Source organism: Nicotiana tabacum, chromosome 19 (assembly GCF_000715075.1).
Source record: "Nicotiana tabacum cultivar K326 chromosome 19, ASM71507v2, whole genome shotgun sequence".
Lineage (NCBI taxonomy): Eukaryota > Viridiplantae > Streptophyta > Magnoliopsida > Solanales > Solanaceae > Nicotiana > Nicotiana tabacum.
In genome coordinates, this window is record NC_134098.1 from 34,011,376 (window position 1) to 34,029,479 (window position 18,104).

The following is an 18,104-nucleotide window of genomic DNA, read 5'->3' on the forward strand; positions in this document are numbered from 1 at the left end:
CTTGGACTTAAGGAGACCCTAGCACAATTCATGAGAATGTTCGACATTGTAGCCCAGGCTGGGTTGATTCCCCTTGCACTAGCCATATCTCAGGCTGGGGGATAAGCTAAGACTCCCACGGCCCATATTCCAAAGCAACGGGTCCACGTTGATCAAGTCCCGGGTTTCATGCAAGAACAACCCGTTATACCAATTCTTCTTGAGATCAGGCTAGCAACATCTGAGAAGGAGAAGAGGAGACTTGAGAGGTTCAAGAGTATGATCCTCCTACATCCCATGGCGTAACTTTTGAGGATACGCAGGGTTCTCTAGACAAGTGCCACCGTATTCTCCGTGCCATAGGTATTGTGGAGGTTAGCGAAGTTGCTTTTACTACCTTTCAACCGTCAAGAGCAACGTATCGGTGGTGGCTAGCTTACGAGGATAGTAGGCCAGATGATGCAGCCCCACTCCCTTGGGCTCATTTTCCAGAGATGTTTTTGAGAGAGTTTGTTCCTCATACCTTTCGGGATGCGTAGCGCACAGAGTATGAGCAGTTGCGTCAGTTGACCATGACATTGTAAGTGTATGCTATCAGATTGAGTGAGTTGTCCTGACATGCACCTACTTTGGTTTCTACGGTTAGAGAGCGAGTCCGTAGATTCATCGAGGGGCTCAACTATGGAATTAGATACAGCATGGCTCGATAGTTGGAGACAGATACTCCGTACCAGTAGGTGTTAGAGATCCTGTGGAGGTTGGAGGTTATGCGGGGCCGTGAGAGAGATGATAGGGACTACAAGAGGCCTCGAGATTCTGGAGGATATAGCAGTGGCCGCACTACAGTTGTAGCCTGTCATGGCAGAGGCAATGCGAGCCACCCAGTTCATTTATCACTTTCGGCTACTAGCAGTACTCCGGCTATTTTGAAGCCCAGGTTGCCCATTTTGCTCAGCCACTGTCTAGTGCACCTCTTGCACAGTGTGCCCTCAGCGGTTAGTCTAATTGGCCAGGCCAAGGTCAGTTTCAGTAGCCATGACCATAGAGAACGTATTTTGAGTGAGGTGATACCAGTGGTGAGGGATTGCCCTAGACTTAGGAGGGGTCACCTACACAAAATACACATGCTCCACGAATTCCACAGGGTCCACAGGTTTCGCAGGCTATGGATGCTTCTCCAGTTTCCACTCCACCTACCCCACCAGCTAGGGGTGGAGGTCGCCCTAGAGGGGGAGGCTAGGCTCGTTTTTATGCTTTTCCTAGTAGGACGGAGGTGGTTGCATCGTATGTTGTTATCATAGGGATGCATCAATCTTATTTGAAACGGTATCCACTTATTCATATGTTGCATCTTACTTTGCTCTGTATTTGGATATATCTCGTGATTCTTTGAGTTCTCCTGTATATGTGTCCATGTCTATAGGAGATTCTATTATTGTCGATCGTGTTTACCGGTCATGTTTAGTCGTTATTGGTGGTTTTGAGACCAGAGTTGATCTATTGTTACTAAATACGGTAGACCTTGATATGACCTTATGCATGGACTGGTTGTCGCCCTATCATGGTATTATGGATTATCACGCCATGATTGTAGCATTGGCTATACTAGGTTTGCCGCGGTTGGAGTGTAGCCCTACATTGAATTATATTTCTAGCAGGGTTGTGTCCTTCCTTAAGGTACATCGGATAGTTGAGAAGGGGTGTGAAGCATATTTAGCCTTTGCAAGAGATGTCAGTGCTGATACTCATTCCGTTGAGTTAATTTTGGTACTAAGAGATTTTCCATATGTGATCCTACCAGACCTGCCAGTCATGCTGCCCCATAGAGATATCGATTTTGGTATTGACCTGGTTCCGGGCAGTTAGGTTTCTATTCCACCATATCATATGGAACCAGTGGAGTTGAAAGAGTTAAAGGAACAACTGCAAGAGTTTCTTGATAAGGGTTTCATCCGACCTAGTGTGTCACCTTGGGGTGCTCGGGTTCTGTTTGTGAAGAAGAAGGATGGTACTATGCAAATGTGTATTGATTATATCATTAGGAAGTTGAACAAGGTTACAATGAAGAACAGGTACCCATTTTCGCGCATTGTTGACTTATCTGACTAGCTTCAGGGTGCCAGAGTGTTCTCGAAGATTAATTTGCGGCCAGGGTATAATCAGTTGATGATTCGGGACCCGAATATTATGAAGACTGGCCTTAGGACTCAGTATTGCAACTATGAGTTTCTAGTGATTTCATTTGGGTTGACCAACGCCCCAGCAACACTCATGCACCTAATGAATAGTGTATTTCAACCATACATTAACTCATTCATCATTGTGTTTATTGATGGCATCTTGGTATATTCTTGCAGAAGGGAGGATCATGAACAACATTTGAGTATCTTTCTCCAGACCTTGAGGGAGAAGAAGTTATATGCTAAATTATCTAAGTGTGAATTCTAGCTTGATTAGGTGGCATTTTTGGGTCATGTGGTGTCTAGTGAGGGGATCAAGGTAGATCTGAAGATGATTGAGGTTGTTTAGAGTTTGCCTAGACCGTCTTCAGCCATTGAGATTTGGATTTTCCTTAGTTTGGCCAGATATTATCGTCGTTTCGTAAAGGGTTTCTCATCCATTGCTACACCTTTGACTTGATTGACCCAGAAGGGTGGTCCTTTCAGATGTTCCGAGAAATGTGAGGGAAGCTGTCAAAAGCTCAAGACTGCTTTGACTACAGCCCCTGTGTTGGTGTTACCTATGGGATCGGTGTCTTACATTGTGTATTGTGATGCATCATGCATTGGGCTTGTCGCGATGTTGATGCAAATTGGTAGGGTAATTGCCTACATGTCTCGACAGCTGAAGGATCATGAGAAGGATTAACCTGTGCATGGATAGGAATTGGAAGCTATTGTTCATGCATTCAAGAATTGGAGGCACTATTTGTACGGTGTTCCATGTAAGGTCTATACCGACCACCGAATTTTCCAGCATCTATTCAACTAGAAAGAACTTAATTTGCTGTAGCATAGATGGTTTGAGTTGATGAAAGACTATGATATCAATGTTCTGTATCATCGCGGGAAGGCCAATGTGGTGGCTGATACCATGAGTGGAAAGGCGGAGAGTGTGTGTAGTTTGACATATCTACCGATATCAAAGATGCCCCAAGGCATGGATGTTCAGGCTTTGGCCAACTAGATCATGAGATTGGATGTTTCGGAGCACAACCGGGTTTTTTCTTGCGTGGTTTTTCGGTATTCTTTATATAAGCACATCAGAGAGCGTCAATAAAATGATCCCCATTTTCTTATCCTTAAGGACACGGTACAGCACGTCGATGCCAAGAAGGTTTCTATTAGAGATGACGGGGTGTTGCGAACGCATGACCAAAGATTTGTGCCCAATGTGGATGGGTTGCATGAGTTGATTCTTGAGGAGGCCCACAGTCCGTGATATTCCATTCATCCGGGTGCCGCTAAGATGTACTAGGATTTGAGGCAGCCTTATTGGTAGAGAACAATGAAGAATGTTATAGTGGCGTATGTGACTCGGTGTTTAAACTATCAGCAGGTGAAGTACGAGCATTAGAGGCCGGGCGTTTGCTACAGAGACTTGAGATTCTCGAGTGGAAGTGGGAGTTATTACCATGGATTTCATTGTTGGGATCCCATGGACTTTGAAGAAATTTTGACGCAGTGTGGGTGATTGTGGATAGGCTGACCAAGGCAACATATTTCATCCCGGTAGTGACTACTTATTCTTTAGAGAGGCTGGCTCAGATCTATATCTGTGAGATTGTTCATCTATATTGCATGCCAGTGTCCATTAACTCTGATCGAGGCACACAGTTCACATCATATTTTTGGAGAGTCGTGCAGCGTGAGTTAGGCACACGGGTTGAGTTGAGTAAAATATTTCACCCCCAGATGGATGGACTATTCGAGCGCACAATTAATTATTTGGAGGTTATGCTACGCGCGTGCGTTGTGGATTTTGGATGTTCATTGGATCAATTCTTAACCGTTGCAGAGTTCGCCTACAATAATAGATGCCAATAAAGTATCCATATGGTTTCTTATGAGGCCCTATATGGGAGGCGGTGCCGTTTTCCAGTTGATTGGTTTGAGTCGGGTCAGGCTGTTATTGGGCACTAATTTGGTTCGGGATGCCTTAGAGAAAGTCAAGTTGATTCAAGAGTGGGTTCTATAGCTTAGTCTAGATAGAAGAGTTATGCTGATCGGAAGGCTCGTGATGTAGCATTTATGGCAGGAGAGAGGATTTTGCTTCAGGGCGTGATGAGGTTCGGGAAGAAGGGCAAGTTGAGCCCTAGGTATATCGGACCTTTTGAGATCCTTTAGAGAGTTAGTGAGATGGCCTACAAGCTTTCATTGCCACCCAGCCTATCGGCGGTCTACCTGGTATTCTATGTTTCTGTGCTCCGGAAGAAATACGGTGATTCGTTCCATGTATTAGATTTAAGCTCCATCTAATTGGATGGGCAGGTCTGAAAGTTGAGGTCAAAGAACATTGATTTAGTGAAGGTTCAATAGAAAGGTCATCCGGTTGAGGAGGCGACCCGGGAGGCCAAGCACGATATGCGGAGTCGTTATCCTCATCTTTTTATCACTTTTGGTATGTCTCTATGCACGTTCGAGGAAGAACATTTCTTTTGGGGGGGGGTGAATTTAATGACCCGACTGGTCATTTTTTTTATTTGTCCACCATTTCCCCTTTTGATGCTTCACACATGTATAATTTTGGCTTTATGACTTACGGGGTTGATTGATTTCGTTCCGGGAGGGTTTTTTGTTGATTTTGGACCCTTTGGCTCTTGGCTTAGAAGCCTAAGTTAGAAATGCTGAACAAAGTTTAACTTTTGTGAAAATAACCCCGGAACGGTGTTTTGATGGCTCCGTAGGTTGACATTTGGCTATCGTGTTTAGAATTAGGTTTTGAGACATGGAATAGGTCCATTATTCTATTTAGAACTTGTCTGCAAAATTTGGTGTTATTTGGAGTTGATTTAGTAGGATTCAGACGCTTGGTTGCAATTCTAGAGGTTCTTGAATATTTTATTTGAAATTCATGCGCTTTGATGGCCGATTTACAGTTGTAGATGTTATTTTTATTTTTTTTCGTCACACGAGTGAGTTCAGATAATGTTTTATACTTCTGTGGATGTTTGGTTTGGAGCCTCTAGGGATCGAATGAGTTTCAGACGTGCTTCAGAATGGTTTTGAACTGAAACAGGATTGTTGGTGTGCTGGTGCTCTGATGTCGCAATTCCGAGCACTAGCATCGCAATTGCGAACATGGAAAGGGAGGCTCAGGTGTCACAATTGCAATATCCGGTTCACATTTGCAAAGTCTGGGCTTGGGGTAGGCTAGTTTGCATTTCCCACTATTTTCTCGCATTTGTGAGGAGGACAGACTTCGCATTTTGTGAAGTCTGTGTCGCAATTGGATCATCTCATCAGTGTGTCAGTAGCTGCAATTGCGAGATTTTCTTCACAATTCTGAGGGTTCGCAATTACGAACCCTATGTTGCAATTGCGACATTTGCAACTGAACAAAAGGGCTGGGAGTCAGGATTTTATATCATATTCTCTCATTTTAGGGTCCTAGACTCGGTAGGAGGCAATTTGGAGAGAGGATTTTCATCTACAAACATTGGGTAAGGTATTCTAATCAATGTCCAACTATATTTCATGGTTATATCTTAAATTTAATATCAAATATACGAGAATCAAAGAGGAAAATTGGGGATTATAGTCAAAGTTTTGAAAAATGAAGATTTGAGTTTTGAGAGTCAATTTGGACTCGGATTTGTAAATAAAACATATATATGGACTCGTGGCATTATGGGTAGTCGGAATTTCCTATTGGACCCGGGTTTTGACAGGGCGAGCCCTAGATTGACTTTTGTTGACTTTTTGAGAATTGTGTAAATATCAAAGCTTTATCTATTGTAATTGGTTTCCCTTGCATTGTTTGATGATAATAAGTCATTTTTTTGGAAGTTCATTAGTTTCAATAGGCTTTAACTGGGTTATGATTCGTGAATTTGATGTTGTTTAATGTGAATTGAGGCTTCAACTAAGTTTGTATCATGTTTGAGGATGTGTTGGTATATTTGGATGTGGTCCCGGGGGTCTCGGGTATGATTCAGATTGAAATCGATTAGTTTTGGACTTAAGGAATTGAGGAAGCTTAAGGCTTCTGGATTGATCGAACAAGCATGGATTTGGCCACAGGTGCGAGACCGCGGAAGTTGCCCTAGGGTTGCAAAAGTGGTTTTGGCTGAAGTTAGGTAGGTGCGCAGGTACGAGAAATATTCCAAAACTATGAACTCGCTGGTGCAGGCAGTTGGGCGCAAACGCAGATTTGGATAGGAGAGGCAGGAATCACAGAAGCGTAGATGTTTCGCAGGTGCGAAAGGATAGGAGCAAAAGCAGGACCACAGAAGCGGTCCTATAGGTGCGTTTGGTCGGGCGTTTAATGAATTTTGCAGAAGCAAACCCTTGCATCGCAGAACCAGTTCCGTAGAAGCGAAAATTAGGGGCGCATGTGCGATAGTGTTGGGAAAAATGTTAAAACGAAGGGTTTGGTGATTTTCTCTTCCTTAAGACTTGTGGAGCTCGGCTAGGGGCAATTCTTTATAGGTTTTTGGCCGCAATTTAAAAGGTAAATGAATATTCATCACTTTGATTGATAAGTATTGTTTACCCATTGATTTTTACACCTAGATTATGTGTGTTTGGGTGAAATTTGGGAAATTTTTGACTATGTATTGGAGAGTGAGATTTGGGGAGTTGAGGGTAGATTTGTGGTTGGAAATAGCTGATTTGGGTATGATTTGATTCGTTATTGAATGTGTATTCGAAATTTGTGAAATTTATCGGGTTCCGAGGTGTGGGACAGGGGTTGACTTTTTGGGTTAACATTTATATTTTTGTTAAAGACCTTAGCTTTATCTTTTGGATTTCCTATAGCTATTATTGATGGAATTATGTTTCTTTGGCAAGATTCGAATCACTTAGATGCCGATTCGCATGGCAAGGGTTTCTTGGAATTAAGGGTATTTATCCCTGGAAACTGTAATATTTGTGTTGTGTTGGGGTGACGCACATGCTAGGGTACGGGCGTGTGGCCGTGCATTGTGATGATCATAATCAAATGGATTCTCTTGTACCATGTTGTTATCAAGTCGTGTTCTATACATGAAAACCTTACTTGTTAGCGTAATTGAACTGTGATTCATGTTAGAAACCATGTTTAGGCTATGAGCTTATTCGATTTAGACCTGATGAGATTATTTCCATTAATTAGAGTTATCTGCTTTAACTGTAATTATATACATAGTCATGATTCTTAATTTGCATATCATATCTCAATCTCTACTATGATGCACTGTTGCATCATATGTTATTATTCTTTGGGCTGAGTGGCACGAGAGTTGTGAGTCCTTGCGACTTGAGAGATTGATGAATGAGGTGGGCTTGAGAGCCGAGCTGTGAGTGTTATTATGGATCGGGCTACATGCCGCAGCAGACCTTATTGACTTATTTTATTATTATTGATCGGGCTTGTATCAACCCGACCGGTCGTTTTGCTTTCTAGAACCCTGTTCTCGTAAATAAGACCTCTCATATGTTCTTTTACTATTTTATGACTTGCGGGGTGGTTAGTTTGAGATTCGGAAGGGTACGGGTTGAAATCAGAACACTTGGTTCCTTAAGGTTGGCTAAAAAGGCCAAGTTTGACTGCGGTCAACAGTTTGAGCAAATGACCTAGGAATCGGGATTTGACGGTCCCAATAGGTTCGTATGATGATTTCGTACTTGGGCGTATGTTCAGATCGGGTTTTGGATGCCCCGAGAGCATTTTGGCACCTATTAGCGAAGGTTGGTTCTTTGAAGGTTTTAGAAGTTCTTTAAATTTGATCTGGAGCGGGTTACGGTGTTATTGAGGTCCAAGCAGAATTCTGAGACCGTGAATAGATCCGTAATGTCATTTAAGACTTGCACGCAAAATTTGGTGTCAATCCGGGTAGTTTAAGTATGTTTCGGCATATTTGGAGTAAATTGAAGAACTTGAAGTTTATAAGTTTGATTCAATGAGTTTTGGGGTGCGATTCTTAGTTTTAATGTTGTTTTGGGCATTCTGAGAGTTCGAGCGAGTCCGTTTTATGATTTCAAATTTGCTGGTATGTTCGAGCGAGCCCCAAGGGCCTCGAGTACCGATCGGACGAGGCTCGTGCCAAGTTGGGAGCTTATAGCAACAGCTGAAGCTCCCAGATCTGTCATAATCGCACCTGCGCTTGGCCAGCCGCAGGTGCGGGCTCGCAGATGCGAGCCACGAGCCGTAGAAGCAAAATATCAAGGGCAGCCTCGGAACCGCAGATGTCAAAGATTGGGCGCACCTGCGTGACCTTAGGTGTGAGAGCTGTGATGGTAGGTGCGGTTAGGATTGCAGAAGCGGCCCCTTCTGTCCGCAGATGCGGAGAAAGGCCAGGTGCGTTAAAAATGCACCTGTGAGGCAATTACCATGAAAATGGTTATGGAACTTAGTGAAAGTCATATAATTATGTTTCTAAGGTTATGGGTAACAACTTTGTTCGAAGATTTCCGGAATCCGGGCACATGGGCCCAAGGGTAAATTTTTAGAATCTTGCATTTAGGTTGGGTAACCTCTCTAATAGTTGGAATACGAACTCTTGAGCACGTATTGATTAGTTTGTATATTATTTGGTTAGTTTGGAGTGATTCGGCACCGACTTAAGGGTGTGAGCGCATTCTTGAACCGGGAAGTAGGCTTTGAGACGAGGTAAGTCTCTTTTCTAACCTTGTAAGAGGGAATTAACCCCATACGTGAACATAATAAATTTGTACTTCTATTTGTGGGGGCTACTTACGTACGATGTGACGAGAGTCCGTGCGTAGCTACTATTCATGCTTATGTCCGGGTAGATTTAGCCTAACACCATGCTTTGTTGATACCGTTGCTTGTTTATGCTTACTAGTTGTTGGATTAAAGTGGAAGTGGAGGGTTTCAATATTTAAGGCTCCAAGTTGAATTTCTTATTTTTAGAAAGGAATTGAGAAATACTACGATGAATTTAGAAATTATATGTTCAACCGCTTCGCAAATATATTCCGCGAGCGGGGTAAACTTCCACTACTCTCATAAGAGTGGGCCGTTCGGCTCGGCAGGAGTTATTGATATATTATATGGTTCGGGTCTTTCGACCCTCGGCAGTGCACAGTATATTATTATGTATATATGGATCGGGCCATAACTCGTGCGTAGTGATACCGAAATTCCATTTTTAATTTAATAATGTTTCACGGACTTGAAAGGAGAAAGGAATAGATGAGAGAAATTGTTTGATTCTTACTTGAAAGAAGTATTTGCTTACTTCTTGTTTTGAGCGCTATTATTATTGTATATTACATGCTTAATTAGAACTTCAGATTATTATGTTTTTGGCCCTTAGTAAGTATCGAAGTCGATCCCTCGTCACTACTTCTTCGAGGTTAGAATAGATACTTACTAGGTACATGTTGTTTATGTACTAACGCTACACTTATACACTTGATGTGCAGGATCTGAGGCAGGTGCATCTGGTTACCAGCCCGGCGCACACGCTTGACTTCTAGCTCGAGACTACACGGTAAGCTGCCCTTCCGAGCCGTTCAACAGCAGCTGGAGTCTCTCTTTTGGATCTATATTTCTTTCTATTTCCTTGAGACAGTAGACCAGGTCCTGGCACACACTAGTAGACTTATAATTTTGGATTTATTGTCATGACTTCGATTTTCTCTCAATTGCTTTTGTTTAATTACTTTACAGCAGTAAATTTCTAAAACTTTTAACAATGAGGAAAGCTATTCACTTTGCAAATATATTAAAAGTGGAAACCACTAGATTTATCAGTGTTGGCTTGCCTAAAAACGGTGTTGGGCGCCATCATGGCCTATGATGAAATTGGGCTGTGACAACATGGTATCAAAGCACTAGGTTCACATAGGTCTCACAAGTTAAGGGCAGGTCTAATAGAATCTTGCAGATCGGTGCAGAGACGTCCGTACGTATCTTTGAGAGACTATAGGGTGTTAGGAAACTACTCTTTATTCATTTCCTATCATGCAGTTGATGGTGTACTAAGTTTTTTCCTCTTATTCTCTCACAGATGGTGCAAACGTGCGCACCAGATGTTCCAGACCCAGGAGGGGCTGCTCCCCCTGTGGCTAGAGGGTGAGGCTGAGGCCGGGGGAGGACACCTGCCCGAGGTAGGGGAGAGGACGTCCCAGAGTTACCCCAATTGCACCACCAGCGGAGCCAGTGGAGGATCCCATTATGGAGGAGCAGGGCAAGGTGCCCGCAGCGGAGCCAGCCTCGGTAGATTTCACGTCAGCACCGGGCTTTTAGGAGGTCATGAGCCATATGCCGTGGTTGGAGTGGAAGGGTTCATCTATCAACATATCTAGTCAGGTCATCTCTTTTCTAGAGGCTCGACATATAGTCGATAAGGGTTGCTTGGTTTATCTAGCCTATGTTTGGGATTCCACCGTAGAGTCTCTAACGATTGATTCAATGCCAATAGTCTGAGAGTTCTCCAATGAATTTCCTTCTGATCTTCCAGGTATGCGACCGGATCGTGATATCAATTTCTGTATTGACTTGGCTCCAGATACTCAACCTATATCTATTCCACTATATCGTATGGCTCCGACACAATTAAAGGAGTTGAAGGAACAACTTGACGAGTTGCGAGCAAAGGTGTTCGTTAGGCCGAGCGTATCACCTTGGGATGCACCGGTATTATTTGTGAAGAAGAAAGATGTGGCTATCCAGGTGTGCATTGATTATTGCCAGTTGAACAAAGTCACCATAAAGAATAAGTACCCGTTGCCGTGCATTGATGATTTGTTTGACCAATTGCAGGGTGCTAGGGTGTTCTCTAAGATCGACTTGAGATCGGGTTACCACCAGTTGAAGATTTAGGACGCAGATTTTCCGAAGACTGGTTTTCGTACTAGATATGGCCATTATGAGTTTCTAGTGATGTCCTTCGGTTTGACAAATTCCCCCGCGGCATTTATGGACTTGATAAATAGGGTATTCATGCCTTATATCGATTTGCTTGTCATTATCATCATTGATGACATTTTGATTTATTTGCGTAGCATGGAGGAGCACTAGCAGCATTTGAGAGTGGTGCTTTAGACCTTGCGGGAACAAAAGCTATATGCTATGTTCTCCAAGTGTGAGTTTTGTTTAGATTCTGTGGCATTCTTGGGGCTTGTGGTATCAGGAAAGGGCATTAAGGTGGATCCCAAGAAGATTGAGGTAGTACGGAGTTGGCCTCGTCCTACTTCGGCGACTGAGATCAAAAGCTTCTTATGGTTAGCAGGTTATTATCGCCAGTTCATGGAGGGCTTCTCATATATTGCAGCACCTTTGACTAGATTGACCTAGAAGGGTGCTCAGTTTCGTTGGTATGATGATCGTGTGGCGAGCTTCCAAAAGCTCAAGACAGCTTTGACCACAGCACCCGTCCTTGTGTTGCCTTCTGGTTCAGGGATGTACACTATGTATTACGGCACTTCACGCGTTGGCTTGGGTTGTGTATTAATGTAGGAAGGGCAAGTTATTGCATATGCTTCACGTCAGCTGAAGCCCCTTGAGAAGAATTATCCTGTGCACGATTTGGGGTTGGCCGCGATTGTTCATGCTCTTAAGATATGGAGGCATTATCTATATGGGGTGTCTTGTGAGGTCTACACCAATCATCGTAGTTTGCCGCATTTGTTCAAGCAAATGTATCTCAATTTGAGGCAGCGTAGATGGCTTGAGTTACTGAAGGATTACGACATCACCATTCTTTATCATCCGGGCAAGGCGAATATAGTCGCGGATGCCTTGAGCAGGAAGGCAGAGAGTATGGGTAGCTTGGCATTCATTTCAGCAGAGGAAAGGCCACTAGCCTTGGACATTTAGTACTTGGCTAACAGACTTGTGAGGTTGGATATTTCAAAGCCCAACCGAGTTCTTGCTTGCGTCGTTGTCTATTCTTTACTATTGGAGCAAATCAAGGCTCGACAGTTTGATGATCTGTACTTGTTGGTTCTCAGAGAGACGGTACTACAGGGTAGTGACAAGGAGGTTTCTATTGGCGAGGATGGTGTTCTGCGACTGCAGGGTTGTCTGTGTGTTCCTAATGTTGATGGCTTGAGGGGGAAGATTCTAGAAGAGGCGCACATCTCTCGATATTCCATTTATCCAGGCGCTACGAAGATGTATCGTGACCTGAGGCGGCTTTATTGGTGGCGGCGGATGAAGAAAGACATAGTTGAGTATGTATCTAGGTGCCTGAATTGCTAGCATGTTAAGTATGAGCACCAAAGGCCAGGAGGTCTACTCTAGCAGATGACTATACCTGAGTGGAAGTGGGAGCGCATCACTATGGACTTCATAGTTAGGTTGCCGCGGACTTTGCGAAAGTTTGATGTAGTTTAAGTCATTGTAGACAGATTGACCAAGTCAGCACACTTCATTCTTGTGATGACTACATATACTTCAGAGAGATTGGCGCAGATTTATATCTAGGATATAGTTCGGCTGCATGGTGTGCCTATTTCCATCGTTTCAAATAGAGGTTCTCAGTTTACTTCACATTTCTAGAGGGCAGTACAGAGTGAATTGGGGACCCGTATAGAGCTCAGCATAATATTTCATCCAAAGACCGACGGGCAGTCAGAACGGACAGTTTAGATATTGGAGGACATGCTCAGAGCATGTGTGATTGACTTTGGATGGCAGTGGGATCAGTTCTTGCTCTTGACCGAGTTTGCTTACAACAATAGTTACCAGTCTAGCATCGAGATGGCTCCATTCGAGGCTTTATATGGTCGGCAGTGTCGTTCTCCCATTGGATGGTTTGATCCCGGCGAGGCTAGGTTGTATGGTACTGATTTGGTGAAGGATGCCTTGGAAAGGGTAATCTTGGTAGGCGAGAAGGTTCTCTTGAAAGTCTCGCCGATGAAGGGAATCATGCGGTTTGGGAAGAATGGCAAGTTGAGCCCAAGGTTTATAGGCCCATTTGAGGTGTTGAGGCGAGTTGGGGAAGTTGCTTATGAGCTTGCTTTGCCTCCCAGTCTATCAGGAGTTCATCTGGTTTTCCATGTCTCTATGCTCCTGAGGTATCATCCCGACTTGTCACATGTGTTAGACATCAGCTAGATGAGAGTCTGGGTTATGAAGAGGAGCCAGTTTCCATTGTTGATGGGCAGGATCGCCAGTTAAGATCCAAGAGGATTTCCACAGTAAAGGTTCAGTGGAGGGGCCAACCAGTTGAGAAGGCAACTTGGGAGTCCGAGGAGGACATGCGGATCAGATATCCTCACTTGTTCAACACTCCAGGTATGATTCTAGACCCATTCGAGGACGAATGTTTGTTTAAGAGATGGAGAATGTAATGATCCGACCAATCGTTTTGCTTTCTAGAACCCTGTTCCCCAAAATAAGACTCTCCGTATGTGCTTTTACTGTTTTATGACTTGCGAGGGTAGTTAGTTTAAGATTCATAAGGGTGAGGGTTGATATCAGAATACTTTGTTCCTTATGGTTGGCTAAAAAGGCCAAGTTTGACTTCGGTCAACATTTTGACTAAACGACCTTGGAATTGGGATTTGAATGTCCCAATAGGTTTGTATGATGATTTTATACTTGGGCGTATGTTCGTAACGAGTTTTGGATGACCCGAGAGCGTTTTGGCGCCTAATAGTGAAGGTTGGTTCTTTGAAGGTTTTAGAAATTCTTTAAATTTGGTCTAGAGAGGGTTTCAGTGTTATCACAGTCCAAACAAAATTTCGAGACCGGGAATAGTGCCGTAATATCATTTAAGACTTGCACGCAAAATTTGGTGTCAATCCAGGTAGTTTAAGTACGTTTCGGCGCATTTGGAGTAAATTGAAGAACTTGAAGTTTATAAGTTTGATTCAATGAGTTTTGGGGTGCCATTCTTAGTTTTAATGTTGTTTCGGGCGTTCCGAGAGTTCGAGCGAGTCCGTTTTATGATTTCAAACTTGCTGGTATGTTCGAGCGGGGCCCCGGGGGACCTAAGTGCCGATCGAACGAGGCTCGGGCCAAGTTGGGAGCTTAGAGCAACAGCTGAAGCTCCCAGATCTGTCATAATCGCACATGCGCTTGGCCAACCGCAGGTGCGGGCTCGCAGATGCGAGCCACGAGCCCCAAAAGTGAAATATCCAGGGTAGCCCCGGAACCGCAGATGCGAAAGATTGGGCGCACCTGCATGACCGCAGGTGCGAGAGCTGGGGTAGAAGGTGCGGCTAGGATCGCAGAAGCGGTCCCTTCTGTTCGCAGATGCGGAGTAAGGCCAGGTGAACAAAAAACGCACCTGCGAGGCAATTGTCACAGATGCGGCAAAGGTACCACAGGTGCAAAAATTGTCGGGCAGTGAGGGTTCATTTAATATGGGACTTAGACCATTTCTAACACATTTTTCTCGCACTATTGTGCGGTTTGAGAGCTTTTAAGAAGGGGATTTAGACCTAGCTTTTGAAGGTAAGTAATTTTTATCTAATATGAGTCTAATACATAGATTATGGGCAGAGTGTAACATGAAAAAATTGTGGAAATCATGGGTTTAGATGAAAAACATAGGTTTTGATAAAAATGGGATTTTACCACGAAAATGGTTATGGAACTTAGTGAAAATTATATATTTATTTTTCTAAGCTTGTGGGTAACAACTTTCTTTGAATATTTCCGGAATCCGTGCATGTGGGACCGGGGGTGAATTTTTTAGAATCTTGCATTTAGGTTGGGTAACCTCTCTAATAGTTGGAATACGAACTCGTGAGCACGTATTGATTAGTTTGTATATTATTTGATTAGTTTGGAGTGATTCGGCACCGACTTGAGGGTGTGAGCGCATTCTTAAACCGGGAAGTAGGCTTTGAGACGAGGTAAGTCTCTTCTCTAACCTTGTAAGAGGGAATTAACCCCATCGGTGAACTTAATTAATGTGTTTTTCTATTTGTGGGGGCTACGTACGCACGATGTGACGAGAGTCCGTGCATAGCTGTTATTCATGCTTATGTCCGAGTAGATTTAGGTTTACACCTTGCTTTCTTGATATCGTGAGGGTTTCAATATTTAAAGCTCCAAGTTGAATTTCTTATTTTTAGAAAGGAATTGAGAAATACTACGATGAATTGAGAAATTATATGTTCAAATGCTTCGCAAATATATTCTGCGAGCGGGGTAAACATCCACTACTCTCATGGGTGCGAGTCATTCGCGTCGGCAGGATTTATTGATATATTATATAGTTCGGGCTGTTTGACCATCGGCAGTGCACAATATATTATTATGTATATTTGGATCGGGCCATACGTCCTCGGTATAACTTGTGCGTAATGATACCGAAATCCCTTTTTATATTTAATAATGTTTCACGGAATTGCAAGGAGAAAGGAATAGATGAGAGATATGGTTTGATTCTTACTTGAAAGAAGAATTTTCTTACTTACTTCTTGTTTTGAGCACTATTATCATTGTATATTACATTCTTAATTAGAACTTCACATTATTATGTTTTTGCCCCTTAGTAAGTGTCGAAGTCGAGCTCTCATCACTACTTCTTCGAGGTTGGACTAGATACTTACTGGGTAAATTGTTTATGTACTCACGCTACATTTATGCACTTGATGTGCAGGATATGAGGCAGGAGCATCTGGTTACCAATCAGGAACGCACGCTTGACTTCTAGCACGAAACTACACGGTGAGCTTCCCTTTCGAGCAGTTCAATAGCAGCCGGAGTCTCTCTTTTGGATCTATATTTCTATCTATTTCCTTGAGATAGTAGACTAGTATTCTTTTGTATATTCTGCTAGTAGCCCACACACTTGTGACACCAGGTCCTGGCAAACACTAGTAGACTTATGATTTTTGATTTATTTTCATGACTTCGATTTGCTCTCAGTTGCTTTTGTTTAATTACTTTACAACAATAAATTTCTAAAACTTTTAACAATGTAGAAAGCTATTCACTTTGCAACATATTAAAAGTGGAAACCACATGACTTATCAGTGTTGGCTTGCCTAACAACGGTGTTGTACGCCATCACGGCCTATAATGAAATTGGGTCGTGACAGGGCTGCATGCCGCAGTAGGCTTTATATTAGCGCTTGGGCAGGATCCGCCTGTCCATAGTCTAGCATACCAACAGTGAGCGCATGCACAGTGATATATACACGTGTTTTGATAGGGGAATTGATGCCGGGCACTCGTACTGTCATGCCCCGACCTTGGGGAGCGCAGCCGGCGCTCGACCGAGACATCCCAGTCAAGCAAGCCTACTTGATGCCTTCAATCAAACCTTACCCATGAACAATTTAATAACCAGTAACAAGAAATAGACATGAGAAGAGTAAAGTGTACCACATCCTCTATCCATTACTTATAGAAGCTTCATTTACAATATCCAAAATATTAAAAGTTCATAGTTACGAAGGGAAAACATGTTTGAGAACTACAACATTTCCAGTTCACTACCCCAAACTGAAGGCCACCCACTGCCTATCTACATAGCATCTAAGTAAAATAAAAGAGTAGTATCAAAGTGCCGGTGACAAAGCCCCTGCTATACCTCAAAACACAAGGTACAATGGCAAGTGACATAAGGCCTCGGAATAGAGTTGGACTCATCAAAATCTGCTGTGTAGAGGGTAACTGCTAATGAGTATCAAAGCCACCTGCTGAGGAACCTCCTGCATCCATTAATGATGCAGCGCCCCCGATAAATGGGACGTTAGTACATATGGATAGTACTAGTCTGTAAAGCTAAATACCCTCTCATGAAATAGGATACCAATATAAGAAGGGGAAAATCATGTAAACGGCAAGGAAAAACCATTGATAATCCAAATGCCAAGTTAAAACAAAACAATTTTCAATATAAGAAATTAATATTATTAGTTGGGAGGTCATTAGCCACCGATCATCACACCGTGCACGAGGCATGGAGTCCGATCATAAGCTCGACCGGCTAAGCCATCTCTCCACGAATGAATGTGGATTGACATGGTGATGCGAATAAAATACAATAATAAGAAGAAGGAACCACCATGTGCGCGATATGGCATCCGATCACCACCCGATCGGCTAGATCGTCTACCCACATATGCCGTGTGAGTCGACATCCAATCCAAGGCCAGCAACAATCTTATCCCAATTAAGGGGAATAATCGCGTCCCAATTAAGGGGAATAACTTCAATCATCTCCTATACCAGCACGTGTAGTTTAGGGTGTGTACCTTTACAACCCACCCTTCCTCGGCTCGCTAATGATAGTCCAAAAACCATTTTTGTATACAAAGGAAATAGAAATATAAATTTATTCATCTCATAATCTTTCATCCCATATATAGATTCGTTAGCACTTTTAACCTCTCGCAACATCATTATTTCATTGGCTCTCTTGGCCATACATAGATTTCTTCATTCATGGCACGATGGCCGTATTTCATATTTCACACTTTCATTTCTTTACATTCGAGGATCATTATCATAAACATCAACATATAAAATATTCCGGAAAATTATGTCTTTAAGTTTCATTAGTAATGAAACCATCCTCCAAAACTAGGTTGGTCGGGTTAGGTCTGTGGTCCTTAAACAAGTTATGCAACCATGAAATGGACCGCAGAATCACCCTTTGAAATTTCTCATGCTGAACCTGAGATGAAATGCGGTCCGCAAAACGAAAATGCAGTCGCATAATGGACCGCATAACGATGATCAAAATTTAACTTCTTCTGTTCAACTCCACGATGGGTATGCGGCTCGCGGGATAGATATGCGGTCGCAAAACTGGCCGCATAATTGCCTCCTTCTACAAGCAAATTTCTATAAACTCTTTAATGCATTGCACAAACCAAAAGGTCCGTACCGCGGCTCACAAACTTGCCAAAAAAATTATCTACAACCTTCTAACTCGTTAGCCTACCCCAGCACCATACAACCTTAAATTCATTGGAAAATTTTTTAAAGGCCTTGCACGTATATTTCTGAGTGTGAGTACCTGAGAATATCAATGTGAATTC